The 15456-nt window shown below is 31.0% G+C and overlaps 1 long non-coding RNA gene across 5 annotated transcripts; it reads left to right on the top strand.

Annotated features, from left to right (window-relative positions):
• Positions 1-6915: 6915 nt before the first annotated feature.
• Positions 6916-11030, top strand: LOC110795481 (uncharacterized). Of its 5 annotated transcripts, none has more exons than XR_008919777.1 (6): positions 6916-7357; positions 8608-8935; positions 9044-9163; positions 9830-9896; positions 10004-10289; positions 10418-11029. It is a non-coding gene; the product is annotated as an uncharacterized lncRNA (long non-coding RNA). The 5 variants fall into 5 exon arrangements; XR_002535291.2 differs by having other exon boundaries at positions 9830-10126; positions 10215-10289; XR_008919776.1 differs by having other exon boundaries at positions 8563-8935; positions 9830-10289; positions 10418-11030.
• Positions 11031-15456: the final 4426 nt, after the last annotated feature.

The following is a 15456-nucleotide window of genomic DNA, read 5'->3' as shown; positions in this document are numbered from 1 at the left end:
TTACTTTCACGTTTTCCTAATATCACAAGTCTTTTATTTAGATACTATTGAGATAATAAAATATTTTAGTAATAACCGTGCGTTGCACGGGACCTAACCTAGTTGTTTCATATTTTCAATCTTGAGTCTTACTCTTGATGTAGTCTCGGATTTCTAATTCTTTTTGAGAAATACGATCTAAACATAATATTTGACATTCAAGGTAATTTCCAGATTGTTGTAATCTGAAAACAGTAAATATACAATATGGGTAATATTGATGAACATTTATTGTTTTGAAAATGATGAATAAATTTTTTAAATGATATTGAATATACGAGGAAAATTGCAATGTATCAGAGTTGATCATTCAACCTTTTTACAAATGTACATATTCAAAATGAACTTTAACATGCTTTTGAACTAATATAATACAGTGCAAGCTCTATAAACATGAACAAGAAATTATTTTATAAATGAACGTAATACTAACTTATGATATACGTACTAACTTGATAGTATGAAAATGAACTTTTAAAGATAAATATAAAACTTACATACAAATAAACGTATTATGCAATCAGAGATGAATATCATACCTTTTGATTTTGAAAAAGTTAAAATGAATAAGATCTTTAGTTCCAGTAGTTAATAACATGTTCTCTTTTTATTATGAACATTTAATTATTTGAAAATGAACATATCTTTACATTAAAAAAATATTGAGTTAAAACATATATGGAGTAATACGTGTAATAATTGTACAACAATTGTAACTTTGTCATTGAAAAACCGCCCATATAACCATATGTATTTAATAGAATACATACTCATACATATTTAAGTAATTCAATGTTCAAAGAAAAAAAAGCGTACGTATTTCGTCTTTGATTAGGAATCAGTTGTTACGGTCTTAGCTATTTTGTTATGGAGATAATATCTTCTTGTTATGAACAGAAACAATTTATAATTTAATGATCATTATTTTTACATTTTCAAAATATGTACATACAACTTTACACAAGTGAACATCGTGTTCTATCAAATTAAATGAATATGATCAACAATAATATGATTTGATTGTATAGCATATGATCGAAATTATTGTGTATGTTTTACACTAAATTTGATTTTTGTTGTTTCTTGTAACTTGAATGTTAAAATTAAACGTTTGAAAATAATGTAGGGGTTTACAGTTAAATACATAATATGATAGCGAATAACCCCAAATCTAGTAAGCATGTATAAAGTACAAATTAAGCTATACATACGTTTGTTGCGTATTTTCCTCTTATGCCAACGAACACGAACAAGAATCAAGGGCGGATCTAGGAATTCATATATGGGGGTCCAAAAAATTAATGATTTTCTTTCCTTTTAGTGGGTTAAAGTTGAAAGGTAAATAGTCGAAATATTATAAACGCCGTGACAAAGTATGTGGAGAATTTAAGCACTTTAATTTTAGGTTTTCTTAACAATAAAACTCAATACCTAGTCCAAATTACAACAAAAATTTGGCGTGATTTCAATTTAAAATGAAAAAGACGAGTTTTTCATACTTTGAAGGAGATTTACTTTATTACAATAATTGTCACTGAACAAATAGCGCACAAAGACACTTATGGGCATTATAAATCTATATACGAAGTAATTAATTAGACCTCTAAAAAGTTCAAAGTAGCATGCAACTATCAGTCTGTAAAGTGAAGTATTACATACATTATTAGAAGTATATCTTATGAAAATTCCAAAAACTTTTTGAAGAAAAAATAACACTACTTCAAATACATTATTAGAAGTACTATTTATTTTTTGTGTTTTTATAAAGCAAAATCATGAATCATTATAGGAACAAAAACAATAAAATGTGATGAAGAAAATACGACTTACAAAGGAAAAAAACAAAAACTGAAGAGTTTAGAGGATCAAAGAATGACAAATATAAGATAATTTTTTTGGAATTAATGTCCTTCTATGAGGTTTTGAACCCTAATTGCATGGGAAGAATTTTAATCAAGCAAACATTAAACCGAAGATATTTCATTGTCATGATTGTAGGTTAATTACGTATATGTTAATTATTTTAAGTGCAATTAATTACCTCAATATCAATTTAATAATTTTTTTTGAAAATTAATGGGGTCCCTTTGGACCCCTCCGGGGTCAAGTAGGTCCGCCCCTGACAAGAACTCCAATTGTAGTTCCTTTACTTGGTTCACCGACAGTGCAAATCCGCCTTGATGATTGATAGCTTAGATCTTAATCAAGGTTTTTAGACTTTTTGGAAGAACACTCTAATAGAGACATAATGAGAATTAGGGTTCTCAAACTCTCTTGGGTTAGAATAAACATTCAATTAGTTGGAAAGCATTCAATGACTTGGATTAGAGATCCTTTTGTGATTCAATTTTCAAGTTCACTTATGGGAATTTCTTTATGAAGGAATCCGTCCTTGATATCCCATTTGAATGATTTTGAATCACTTGGACTTCTTTATTTAATACTAAACCATAATTAAATGAAATATGAAATATAATTTCATAAATGATAAATGTTTAAACCAAATGATTTCCAATTTATGGGCCTCTAACCCAAAATTAAAACAATTAATGTTTTACAGATGTGGGCCTTTCACCCAATACTTAAAACATTCATGGAACTCAAACTTGATTCCATTTCTTCATATGAGTGTTGTATCTCATTTGTTTGAAATTTTTAGTCTATCATACTTTGCTATTATTTAGTATCTTTTCTACCGAAAGCCTTTCGATGTAAGATGAAAAGATCTCTGAATATGTTTATAGAATATTCTAGTCTTTCATTGTTGTTAGAATGATTCTCATATTTAAAATAGAAAACCATCCAGATAGCAGACTTGTGATCAACCTGAGTTCATTGAAGAACTCCCAATATAAACAATTCCCTTTTATTGCTTCTTAGGCAATAATGGGTTCATTTCAATAACGTAGAATTGCAAATGATGCTTTCCTTTTGGAATACTCCAACCAGTTCACAGAGACGTGGGAGATTCATCCTTCGACTAAGAACTTGGAAACTAATCATTGATTAAGTTTCCCATGCGTCACATATGGTTTTGAACCTATGTTACCACCTTTTAATCACGACGCTGAATTGCCCGTGTATGTTTTTGGTTTGCCTAACAACCAGATCCAAATTTTTATTAGGCAATGCATGTAGCATCAAAACTTTAGTTCATCTTCATTTCATCTTCTCAAGTGTTCATCCTACATTTCCAAATGTATTGGAAATTCTTGATATTATTCTGATGAAGTTTGATTTTAGATCAAGAGAGATTGGTATAAACTCGTCATGATCCAACACTCACGAGTTATCTTGGCGATCTATATATCACACCATACATGATTGATTGTAATCCAATAACCGTTCGCAATTTAAAATCTATCCATGTAACGTTTAGCTCATTCTGTTTCACGAGATATCAAATCTTGCTAAATCTTGGCATTTCCATGTGATATAAGGTGAAGGTTCCTCTTCAATGTCCTTCATGTTTAACTAATTTAGTCATAACAACTTAGATTTACACTTAGTTAAAACATTCATTACTTAAATTTACACATATGGGTTGAGAATCTCTTTCGAGTTTCTCATTTCTGTTTGATTTAGTAATTACTTTTACAGAATCCAAACAATGCTTTAGATCCTATCCAATAGATCTTTGATCAAATATGATCTAAGTTTCTCCATGGTTTTAATATTGACAAATACTTTCAAATCCAACCATTTAGAATTTGAATGTCATTTTCAATAGAGAGATATGTATCTCATATAATCAAAAAATTTGACTTAGCTCTCACTAAACTCCTCATTTATAAGATGATTCCTATTTTCACAAAGCTATCATTTCTCGATAGCCTTTGTTGAAAATTATGTCCGAATTCCCACCTGTATGCATTAATCTACGAATAGATTTCTTAAGCTTGCTTCTTTATCTAGCATCCAAAAAAATTTCATTGTGTAATGTACACAACTCCTTCCAACACGTCTAATTTAGGAGGATGTTTTGTTTTCCAATTGCCATATTCCATATGAAATGATTGCTAGATTTATCTAAAATAGTTCAAGCATTCCGACTTGGTGAAAAAGATTTCAACACTATTAAGACCATGAATTTGTTTGTAATCTTTAACCACCAATATAGCAATTCTTTTGTATGTATATACGATATCATATTTGTATGTTCTTGAAAACATGTTTGCAACCAATGGGTATGAACCCTTTATGCAAAACAATCAAATCAAAGACTTGATTCTTAAGATGAAGATATTTCGGATTTAATGGCCTCATACCATTTAAGGATTTAATGGCCTCAAACCATAACCCATGTTTGGGAATGTTTACTTTGTCGTAGCTTACCTGACTCGTATGTTCTTGAATCTCTTTCAAAGTCTTCATAGGTGTCATTCCTCAATATATCTATGTATCTATCTTGGTTGAGTTCTATTCCATTTAAGATTTACCTAGGTATTGAACGTCAAACGTTAGTATCTACAAAGACATTAATCAAGTTCTTTGAGTATTAGGATTCTCTTGAAGCCCTTCCAAATTCTTCTTGAAGTTTATCCAAAGACTTTATGTGTGGAGCGCTTTCAAAGGCTCCTAAGTATCCTACATTTGTTTGTTGCTTAACTCGAAGTTCTTTTGAGTTCACTTCGAGGTCATATTTCTCCCACTTGCCTTTTTGGAAATATGGTGGTTTCCTAAAAGACACTATATAGAGCAACAATCACGTGTTCCCAGATTTGTGGTAGAATCAATACCTTTTGTTTCTATGAGTCGCTCATAAAGAAACATATATCTATTCTTGAGTTTGTTTGATTTAAACAACAACTCACACTGGGTTTGACAACCCAATATATATATGTTGAAAAGATATATTGAAACAGAGTTCAATCCTTATGATATCTTTTCTCTAGCTTTGACAAATGTAGTTTAATGTGATAGTTGTTTGAGAGTATCATTTAGAAACCGTATAGGAAAATAGTCGTGATTATCATTAATCGAATAAAATTCGTTTTCTTCAACTAGACATACCATATTCTTGTGGAGCTTTGATTGTAATAATGCCATATAAACAATCCTGATTATCATTCTTGGCTCATGCAAACATCATCTTGATCTAGTCTAGACGATCCAAATATCATGCCAAGTTGATTTTATGTCCTTTTGTGAATCGCGTTGAATCATTCATGTATTTCACTTTGAGTAATATAGCCATATTTTTTCAAGTTCTTGTGAAATAGGTAAGTCATAAAATCTATCTTTGGCCTATGGTCTAGGACCTTCTAATAATAGTACATTTCTATGTCATGTTCAACAAGTAAGTCCCATGCGTCTTAAATTAATCAACTTTCAAAAATCCATGCACTGGAATCTTAGAATGTTGTTTTGTTGGTATGGTCGTATGACATCACCAATGATATGTTGAACACAAATCAAGATATTTGGTTTGAACCTTATTAAGTTGAGTGTCAATAGATTTGTTTGTTTATTAATCAAGAATATGAATCAACCCATAAATGACCATTTCATTCAAATAAACACTCAACGATTATTTTTGTTTACTTTGAATGTGAGTTTTTCTATGTCCAAATAGAAAATTGTATATGATGATTAATGGAACAAAATTCCATTAAATTCCAGCCTTTTGAAGGACTTTAAAACAAACAGACGAACCTACAACTAATGTAGCAAAATTTTGCTTCATTTCCCACTCATAGGTCAATAACAAGACTAAGCTTCCAAAATTTGAGTCCTCGACAAAAGTTAGAACCTCAAACGGTAATCCAGTACTATAGGAGTTTATTTGCTAAGCCATTTCTCTTTGACGCAAACTTTTAGGTAGAAACTGAATCTTGAATTCATTTCTTTTATTCTCGTTTCCTATCCTTGTACTTTTTCTTATAGTCCAAAAGATTTTACTCTTTGCTTGATCTTCTTACTTTGTTATGTTTACAAAGTCCCCTTCCTTTTATTCATTTCAATGACCACATCCATTTAGTCTTGGTCGAAAGGAACTTGGTTGTTAACCATTGGTTATACACGAGTCTTTAACTCAATACTTCATTATTCCAACACTACTACAAAAATGTCCAAAGAGACCTAAAAACACAGATCCGTTAGAGTACTTAACGGGTCTCTTTACTTAATAAGACCTCATATTACAAATAAGAGGTCTCTTATGTTATCATGGGCCCAAAGAAGAGACCAGTTAGCATAGATGAGAGGTTTCTCATAGAAGTGGGGTCCACTCAGTAAAAAAGAAGAGACCCGTTTCTCCTATAACGGGTCTGCTCCTCAATTGCATTTATTATTAGGCAAATTTGTTAAAAAGGACCTTTTATAATCCAAATTTTGCGAGAAAGGACCTTATATAATTTTTTTTGTGAAATCACACCTTAATGTAAATTTTTTTGCGAGAAAGGACCTTATATAATTTTTTTTGGTGAAATCACACCTTAATGTACTTTTTTTTTGCGAAAGACAACCAAAAGTAAATTTTCGGCATTGACTGAGCTTTTCCGGCCATTGACTTGCACGTGAGAAGCACGTGTGGCTTTATTTTGCTAATTACACCCAATTTTCCTCCAAAATTCTAAGATTTAAAACCTAAAGTTGAAAAAAAAGTCGAAATAAAATCAAGTTTGAAAATTCAAGACTCGGGAAAATCAATGTCTTTAGCCAACGTAAGCCACGCGTGCTGCTCACGTGCAAGCCAATGGCCGGAAAGCTCAGTCAATGCCGGAAAATTTCCTTAGGTCCTTTCTCGCAAAAAAAATTACTTGAAGGTGTGTTTTCACAAAAAAAATTATATAAGGTCCTTTCTCGCAAAATTTGTGTTATAAAAGGTCCTTTTTGACAAATTTGCCTTATTATTATTATGGAATACTCCAAAAGTCAGAAACCATAACTCTTACTTCTCTCTCCCTCCCCTGCCCTGTACAGCGAAAATCTAACCCCAATCCCTCAATTTTCCGATCTAATTGAATTCGCAGCGATTCATTCATCTCAAATTTCTCACTCCTTTATTCTCAATCAAAACCCCCGATTTATATTCTTGCATATCACCAATTTCTACAGCTAATCGAATTTGAATAAAAGAACCCTAATTTTCGAAATCTGAATTTCAATTTCCGACTTTAATTGATACAATAGTTTCCAATTTTTCCAATTGTAAAGTGTATCAGCCTTGGAGGTTTCGTATGGTGAGTCAAGTCGTGGAGTTCAAACAACAGCTAACAGAGCAAGGGATGAATCGCAACCTCAAACAACCGATATTATAGCCGCCGTTGGTTGGGGTGTCGCCGCCGCCGCCACCAGGGGCCTTTATCTCGTCCAGGTTCTTTTTTCTCTCCTCCCCTTTTTCAAATTTCATATTTGCTTATTATTTCAATTTGGCTTTTAGATTGAACGAGATTTATTTGAGGGATGATGAACCCCTTCTAATTTCGATTTGAACAAACTTGGGAATAGATCTGACGGATGTGAATTGATGTGATGTAATTTTATTTCTGTTGATTTGCATCTATAAAACATGGGTGGTTGGGTAGTGTTGTCTGAGTTTTTGAAAGGTATTAATTGCTTAATTAGATGAATTTATATGTTGATGTTTATGGGTTTAAATCAGTGGAATAATAGATGATTTTAGTGATGATTTTGGTGAGGAGACGCACAACTTCTGATTGATTCTTTTGACTTAGTTATTATCCTGTGTTAGGTTTATTTTTTATTGTTTTTCATAACACGAATGAGGAAGAACAACTAGGGAACTTTCCTAGCAATGGTTGCCAGGTTGTGAGCCCTTAGAACAAATAATTTAGCTACTTTCTTAATCATACAAGAGTCTTATACTAGAATTAATTTCATCCTTGAAGGTAATGACACTACAAGAAATAGAAGTAAAGAGGGCGATTATTCCTAAAAAAGGAAGACGACAATAAATTTGCCCTAATAGAACAGATCAAACACAACAACAATGAACCGCCTTCCTTGGTATTGACAACGAGGGCGACATTAGGGCGCCTTCTTTGACAGTAACAACGAGGGCGAAAAAATAAAATCGCCTTCTTATTTTAACTAAAGAATAACAACCAGGGTGATATTAGAAAGCTGCCTTATTTGAGAATAACAAAGAGAGCGACTTTTAACTCGTCGTCGCATTTGTAGAGAAGAAAATAAGAAAGAAATCAGCAGTTTTTTTTTCTCATTTTCTCCTTATTCTTCTGATTTTTATCCAAATTTATTTGAGTTCTACATTTTCTTCTAACTAACATCGGTCCGATTAATTGCAAAAACGAAACATCGATCAGATTCAATCGATTTCATTTTTTCTCTGTAAATTTCTCGGAACTCGAAATCAATGTATTCTAAATTCCTCTCTGGCGGTACGAATCTCTTTCTTTCGCCCTAAAAATTAATTATGAAGCAAGTATTATCAATCGATTGTGTTTAGCGATTTTCTCGCTCAAATATCAAGCATTTTACTCCAATCTTAATTTTGTCTCCATTTTGTTGCTTAATTTGGCCTTAATTTTGTATATTCAGAAATACGTATAAATATATGAATCAATTTGTGGTAAACTACAGCAGACCGGGGGTTCGAATTCCTCTTTTCCCGTTTCAATTCCCGGGAGTGAATGTAGGACGTGCAGACGGTGCATAAAGTGTGAACATTCAACCAAAAGCGTTTTAAGGGAGTTGACTCGCTAAAGCTATGCTTTTGTTTACACGCCAAACGATGCAGGAATCTAAGTTGAGTGATTCAGTAAGATAGAAGAGCAACAGTTTGTTTCCTAGTTTCCTACAGGTTGACCGACTCCGCGACTGTTGTCATGGAAAAAAATCGAGTTTCCGTCAAAGAATCATGCTTAACACAGCCTATAGCGTAAATTCGAACCGCGTCTAAACTAAATTAAGGGTAAGGCCCGTATTCTTAGGTTAATTATTCTAGAAATTCAATTTTGTTTGAATTGCTTGCATATTTGATCGAATTGCTTGAAGATTAGTTCAAATTTTCTTATTGCAGATTTGATAGTATTGATTGACGATTAGTTTAAATTGGTTGGAGATTTGATCGAAATTTTCAAATTTTAGCAATAGGATTGAAGACGATTGGATGAGCTCTGCATCTTGGCCTCCAATTTCGGTATTTTTTCCCTCTCTCTACTCCCAATTTTGCAATTATGCTTCTGTTTGAAGCAATTCGATTGAAGTTTTCCTTTGTAAATCATTTTTGAGTTTCATGTAGTCTTCTTGTGTTTGGTTTCTTTTTTGTGAAGTATAGTTAAGCCTCCATTGGTTAATGTTAGAAATGTTTCTGGTGCAAACTTTTTGAAGCTAGAAATGGAAATATATGATTAGGTTGTGATGATTGATCATGATTTAGGTTGACCTGAACTAGGAAGTTTGTCGCGTATAAGCAGGTTATGCAATCTCCTTTGGTTCTTATTTGTTTGTTAATATGGTGTCTAGAAAGTTCATATATGAGTTGTTTTTCTGATGTCATTAACTACTCATTTTAGTGAACAATTCTTTGACTTGAAATATAAAAGATTTCTTACTGATGTTTCATCCACCTGACAGAGCTAATCAATTATTTAGCTTATCTTGTGCTTTAGGTAAGCAAAACCATACATGTCCTCCAAAGAAAAACAAAACCTACCTATCTAAATACGTGATATTAGATTGTGATTGTTGTTGTTCTACATTTTAAAGTTGGTGATTTGAGATGCTAATAAAATAACATTGCTGAAAGTTAAACTGTTTATGGGAATTTAAATACTTGCTGAAAATTACCTTGTTGACATTGTAGGTATTGATTATTTATCTGTTGCTTTGATGACTTGGCTCCTTCTCATCTTGTTTTCCTTGAAAACAGGGTAAGTGTTGTACTTTAAATTATCCATTAGTTACATTCTTGCATCCAATAATGATTTTTATTAGAACTTTGAGGGTGCAAATTTTTAAGGAGTAATATTTGTTATAGTTTACAAAGAGGAAAGCAGTGTCAATAATTTTGGTTTGCCTTGATGTATTCATGCATTTAGGCATGGAAACCATACTAGATTAAGGATCAGTTTGAATTCGAGCAAATATCAGGCTAAATCAGGTATGTTACATATTCTCATCACCAAATGAGCTTTTTAGTGGAAAGGGAACAGAAAGAAGGATTAGATTCTGAGTGCTTTTTTCTGCAGCTTATGATGGTGATTGGAGCTTCAACTCTTGTTTTGTTGGAACAGTTGTAACCTGGAGACATTTAGCACTAACAGGTGATTACTCCCTTAGAACAAACTCTTTACTGAAATTGTATAATAACGTTGTTTTAAGATTGAGGTTGATTATCAATTGAACCTAAATCTTATCTATATCTGGTACTTGTTTGGTTAAATTGTGACAGATGTGAACGTTCAATTGCTGTTCTCGAGGCTGAGTTCGACCAAGTATCTCCACCTGAGCTTCTGAAGAATTTTGAAGAGCCCATGAATGCTAAGCGCCCTAAGAAACCAAAGGAGGTTCCAGCAATGTTTTCAGACCTGTCATCAGATTCTGCAGACGATTCAGATCACCACTCATATCAGAATTTTACTGAAGGAAAAACTACTGACTTTCTGTACTCTATAATCTCTGTAGTTTAGTGCTGCTGGTGTTTGTTTACTGTGTGCAATGTTGCTCTTCTGGTGTTTGCCTCTGCTTCTTCTAGCTTCTGGTTTTTGCAGGGTGTTGCTTTGGGGGGAAGGACTGTTGGTTTTGCTGTTTCTATGCAGGCTGGCAGCTTCTTTGCTCAAGCTGGGTTCTGCTGCTTGGTTGTTGCGCTTCTTTGCACAAGCTGGGTGTTCCTTTGCTGCTTCTTCTTCAGCTTTGTTGCTTGTGTTGTTCATTGTTTCTTTTATTTGTTTTGCAGGCTGCTTTGCCTTTGTTTTTAGTGTTTTCTGGTGTTTCTTTGTTTGTTCTTCCTGTACTCTACCTTTTGGTAATAAATTTCTATTTACCAAAAAAAAAATGGTCATTTTTATTTTTAGTGCATTATTGAAAGATAATAAATAGTATTTAGATGCAGATATATTTTATGGAACAACGGTAGGCATTTGTAAGAGACCTGTTATCTTACCTAGCGGGTCTCTGTGAAATGAACTACCTAGCGGGTCTCTGTGAAATGAACAAAGAGACCTGTTATCTTACATGGGGTCTATGTGAAATAAACAAAGAGACCTCATATCTTAGATATGGGGTCTATTCCTCTTCAGAATTAATTTTGTCCTGTCTTACATAACATACCCCCTTTCTTACTTAAGAGGTCTTTTATTTTTAACAAAGAGACCCCCTCATATGACGGGGTCTCTTTATCAAAGAGACCTTTGAGATAGAGACCCCCTCTCAAAGGGTCTTTTAGGCCTTTTTGGAGGGGTCTCTTTCCTTGTTTTTGTAGTAGTGCAAAACTACCCAGTATTCTGAATATATGAGGTCCAATTGGTCTACCATTCATGTTTTAGTTTGAAAATAACCATGAAGATCACTATAAGAAAAATAGCATCCAAGATACACTATTAGTCTCCTTGCCTTTGAGAATTTGCTATTAAACCTTTCATTCATGCACTAAATACAGAGTCCAAAATGAATGAAACGATTCCAAGACCCTAAAAGTCTCTAAGTCTGAAGCATGCTTTGGGTTGTCTTAATCCTTTCAAGATTTTAGGTAAGCAAAAACCAATTACTAGTAATTCCAAACTACTCTTGGTTAATAAATTAATGCCATAATTTATTATTTTGCCACAATATGTACCAATATTGCTTGAGTTGCAACCACAATCAACATGCTCCTTTGGGATGCCTTACCACCTAGGAATACTAAAATAGCACCTCGCTTTGGCAGAAACCTACTATCTTAGGTTTCAAGATTTTTGTAAGTGCTTGATTTGAATGGCAATTCACTACTAGAAAAATGGGCTAAGAAACTGTACCAAATAAGTCTAAGAGACCGCAATTAGTGTGGTGTCTAGGTGATAGGTCTCTTAAGTAGTATGGTTTCTTAAGTAGAACTAAGAAACCTAATTTAAGAGATATCATGTTTCTTTGTTTCTTTTATTCTTATTAAATAATAACGTAAAAGGACCCAATCTTCTTAGATACATGGTTTCTTTGATGGGGAGGGAAAATATCCCGTCTGTTAGAAACCCGGTTTCTTTGATCATCTTTTAAATTAAAAAACAAAAGGTCTTGCGTGCACAATGTGCACAATAAATTTATTGTACACCAAGATAACTTTAACCATTTTTTTTTGTAACTTTAACTTAGTTTTGATTAACTTTTATATTTGTAAAAAAAATTGATACATAAATATTTTAAAGGGTTAAATTATTAATTTTATACATTATTAGTGATTTTGAAGAAATAAGTTTTACTAAAATGAAAAAAATTTATCATTTAAAAATAGATAACTTTTACATATATATGCTTAACTTTTAAGCATTTTGAGTTAACTTTTACTCCGGTGTACAATATTTACAATTTCACTTGCATGGACCCGGTCCACCATAAGATTACCATGGATTAGGGTAATTAGGTAATTTTAACAGTGAGTAAATTATAGAAACTGTAGGTTCTGTAAAGTAACTATATCTCCAGAATAATAACTATGAACATAATAATGATAAGAATAACTATTTTATTCAAAGAGTAACTATATCATATAGAAAAGTAATTTTAACTGTAAAACAATTACTACTATATATTCATTCTTGCAGACAAAAAGAGTAAATTATAGAAACTATAGGTTCTGTAAAGTAACTATATTTTCAGAATAGTAACTATGAAATAAATAATAATAATAATATAGTAATTTCGATGAGAACAATTATTCTATCCAAAGATTAACTATATTATATAGAAAAATAACTTTAGCTGAAAAACAATTACTATATTATAAAAATAAACAATATGATATAGATGGTTTAGAGGTCATATAGTAATTTTTTCAATTATATATCACATAATTACTGAAATATAAAAGAGTAACTATATCAAAAGTAACAGTAATTATAACTCTTGAACAATAATAAAGAAAACATTAACTACTTGGTTAGTTGTTTTAGCTACGACATTCTAATTCTTTGCATCTATTAAATAAACCATGTTAAACTCAAATGTTTTTTGAACTAAAAAAATACTAATCGACACGTCCACGTGGACCACGTCTCTTTTTTTCCACCAACACATCATGTCCTTCCTCTACCACGTTCTTGGTTTCCATTGTTGTCAGGATTTTCTTCTTCTCCTCCTGCTTTTGTTTTCCTTGCAGAATTTATTCTTTGCACGATTTCAATTCTGGGTGCATCATCTTTGTATTTCTGAATCAATAATATTTAAACTAAGTTAATAATTTAACATTTAAATATGAAAAAATAACATAGTAACTATGTAAAACGTGTAGTTTCTATTATGCATCATATAGTAACTCTTACAATTAACGATGGTAAAATACTTGCAGAATTGCATATATAGTTATTGTTATTGTTATAGTCATATGTTACTGTCAAAATAATATAGCCACTTTTATTAATAATAACATGGAGTACAAAGAAAGATCATAAAAAGAACATAATGATAAGATAATAACTATTAAAAATATATAGTTACTATTATACATGATATAGTAACTCTTAATATTAATGATAGTCATATACGAGCAAGGTTGTAGATATAGTTATTGTTATGATCATATAGTTGTTGTGATCATAACATAGTAACTCTTATTACTAATAACATAGAAGACAACAAAGAACATGAAATAGTAACTCTTATTACTAATAACATAGAAGACAACAAAGAACATGAAAAGAACATTATAATATACATAAAAAACTATAGCAAACATATAGTTACTATAATACAAGATATAATACCTATAAATATTATTGATGGTCATTTAGTCACAGAGTTGCAGACATAGTTGATGTGATAATAATATAGTAACTCTATCCATAATACAGTAACTATATCATTAAAAATATAGAATAACATAAAAACATGCACATAACATAATAAACTAACATAGTACCTATTTCAAAAATATAGTAACTATATAAAACGTACAATAACTATTAAAGAAAATAAACATATGGTAAGAAATCATGATAAAATAAACATAATATCTATTTCAAACATATAGTAACTATATAAATAATATAGTAACTATTGAAGAGAATAAACATATGCTAACACATCATGATAAAATAAACATAGTAGCTATTTCAAACATATAGTAACTAATATAATAATATAGTAACTATTGTACACATATAGTAACCATTATAATCACACAACAACTAGCTTAACATGTAGTGACTATTATTATAGTATAGTAACTATTGTACAAATATAGTAACCATTATAATCATATAGTCACTATCTAAGAAGCAGACAAAAATATACTCGAAATAACATATTACATAATGTAATCGTACAGTAACTATTATTTATCAAAAAGTCACTATAAACTAGTAACTATCTTAAACACATAGTTATTGTTTTAAATTTATAATAACTTTCTAAAAAAATAGTAACTATTTTAAACACATAGTTACTGTTTTAAAGTTATAGTAACTTTTTAAAAAATATAGTTACTCTAAAAACTACTACTAACATAAACACAATGAATATTCCAATGACTATTAAAACATTATTTCGCAACATAAATTAAAGGTAACTATATCATTTATATACTAACTATATGAAACACTAACCCTAATTTCACCCAAACAACAAACACTATTTCTACCTCTTGTGCTTTGTTGCATCAATTCTTAAAGTTCACAGCCTTTGTCTCTTTTTTCTAAATTTAAGGCATTATTTCTTCTTATACAAATGATATTGTAAAGTATTTTTGGAGATTCGTCACTAGATAGTGGAACTTTAGGACCTGAAATAACATGTGATTGATACTTCGTATTATTTTCTTATACAAATATCAAATATATAGTAACTATATAAACCATATAATAACTATATAAAACATATAGTGACTATTATCAAAATATAGTAACTATTGAACACGTATAGTAACCATTATAATCATATAGTCACTATCTAAGAAGCGGACAAATACATACTCTAAATAACATAGTACATAATGTAATCGTATAGTAACTATTATTTATCAAAAAGTCACTATAAACTGTTCATAACATAATAACTATCTTAAACACATAGTTACTGTTTAAAACTTATAATAACTTTCTAAAAAATATAGTGACTATTTTAAACACATAGTTACTGTTTTAAAGTTATAGTAACTTTTAAAAAAAGTATAGTTACTCTAAAAACTACTACTAACATAAACACAACGAACATTTCAGTGACTATTAAAAACACTAATTCGCAACATAAATTAAAGGTGACTATATCATTTATATACTAACTATGTGAAACACTAACCCTAAT

The sequence above is a fragment of the Spinacia oleracea genome, chromosome 4 (genome assembly GCF_020520425.1).
Source record: "Spinacia oleracea cultivar Varoflay chromosome 4, BTI_SOV_V1, whole genome shotgun sequence".
Lineage (NCBI taxonomy): Eukaryota > Viridiplantae > Streptophyta > Magnoliopsida > Caryophyllales > Amaranthaceae > Spinacia > Spinacia oleracea.
The sequence above is the reverse complement of the archived record's forward strand: the minus strand, read 5'-3'. Positions and strand labels throughout refer to the sequence as shown.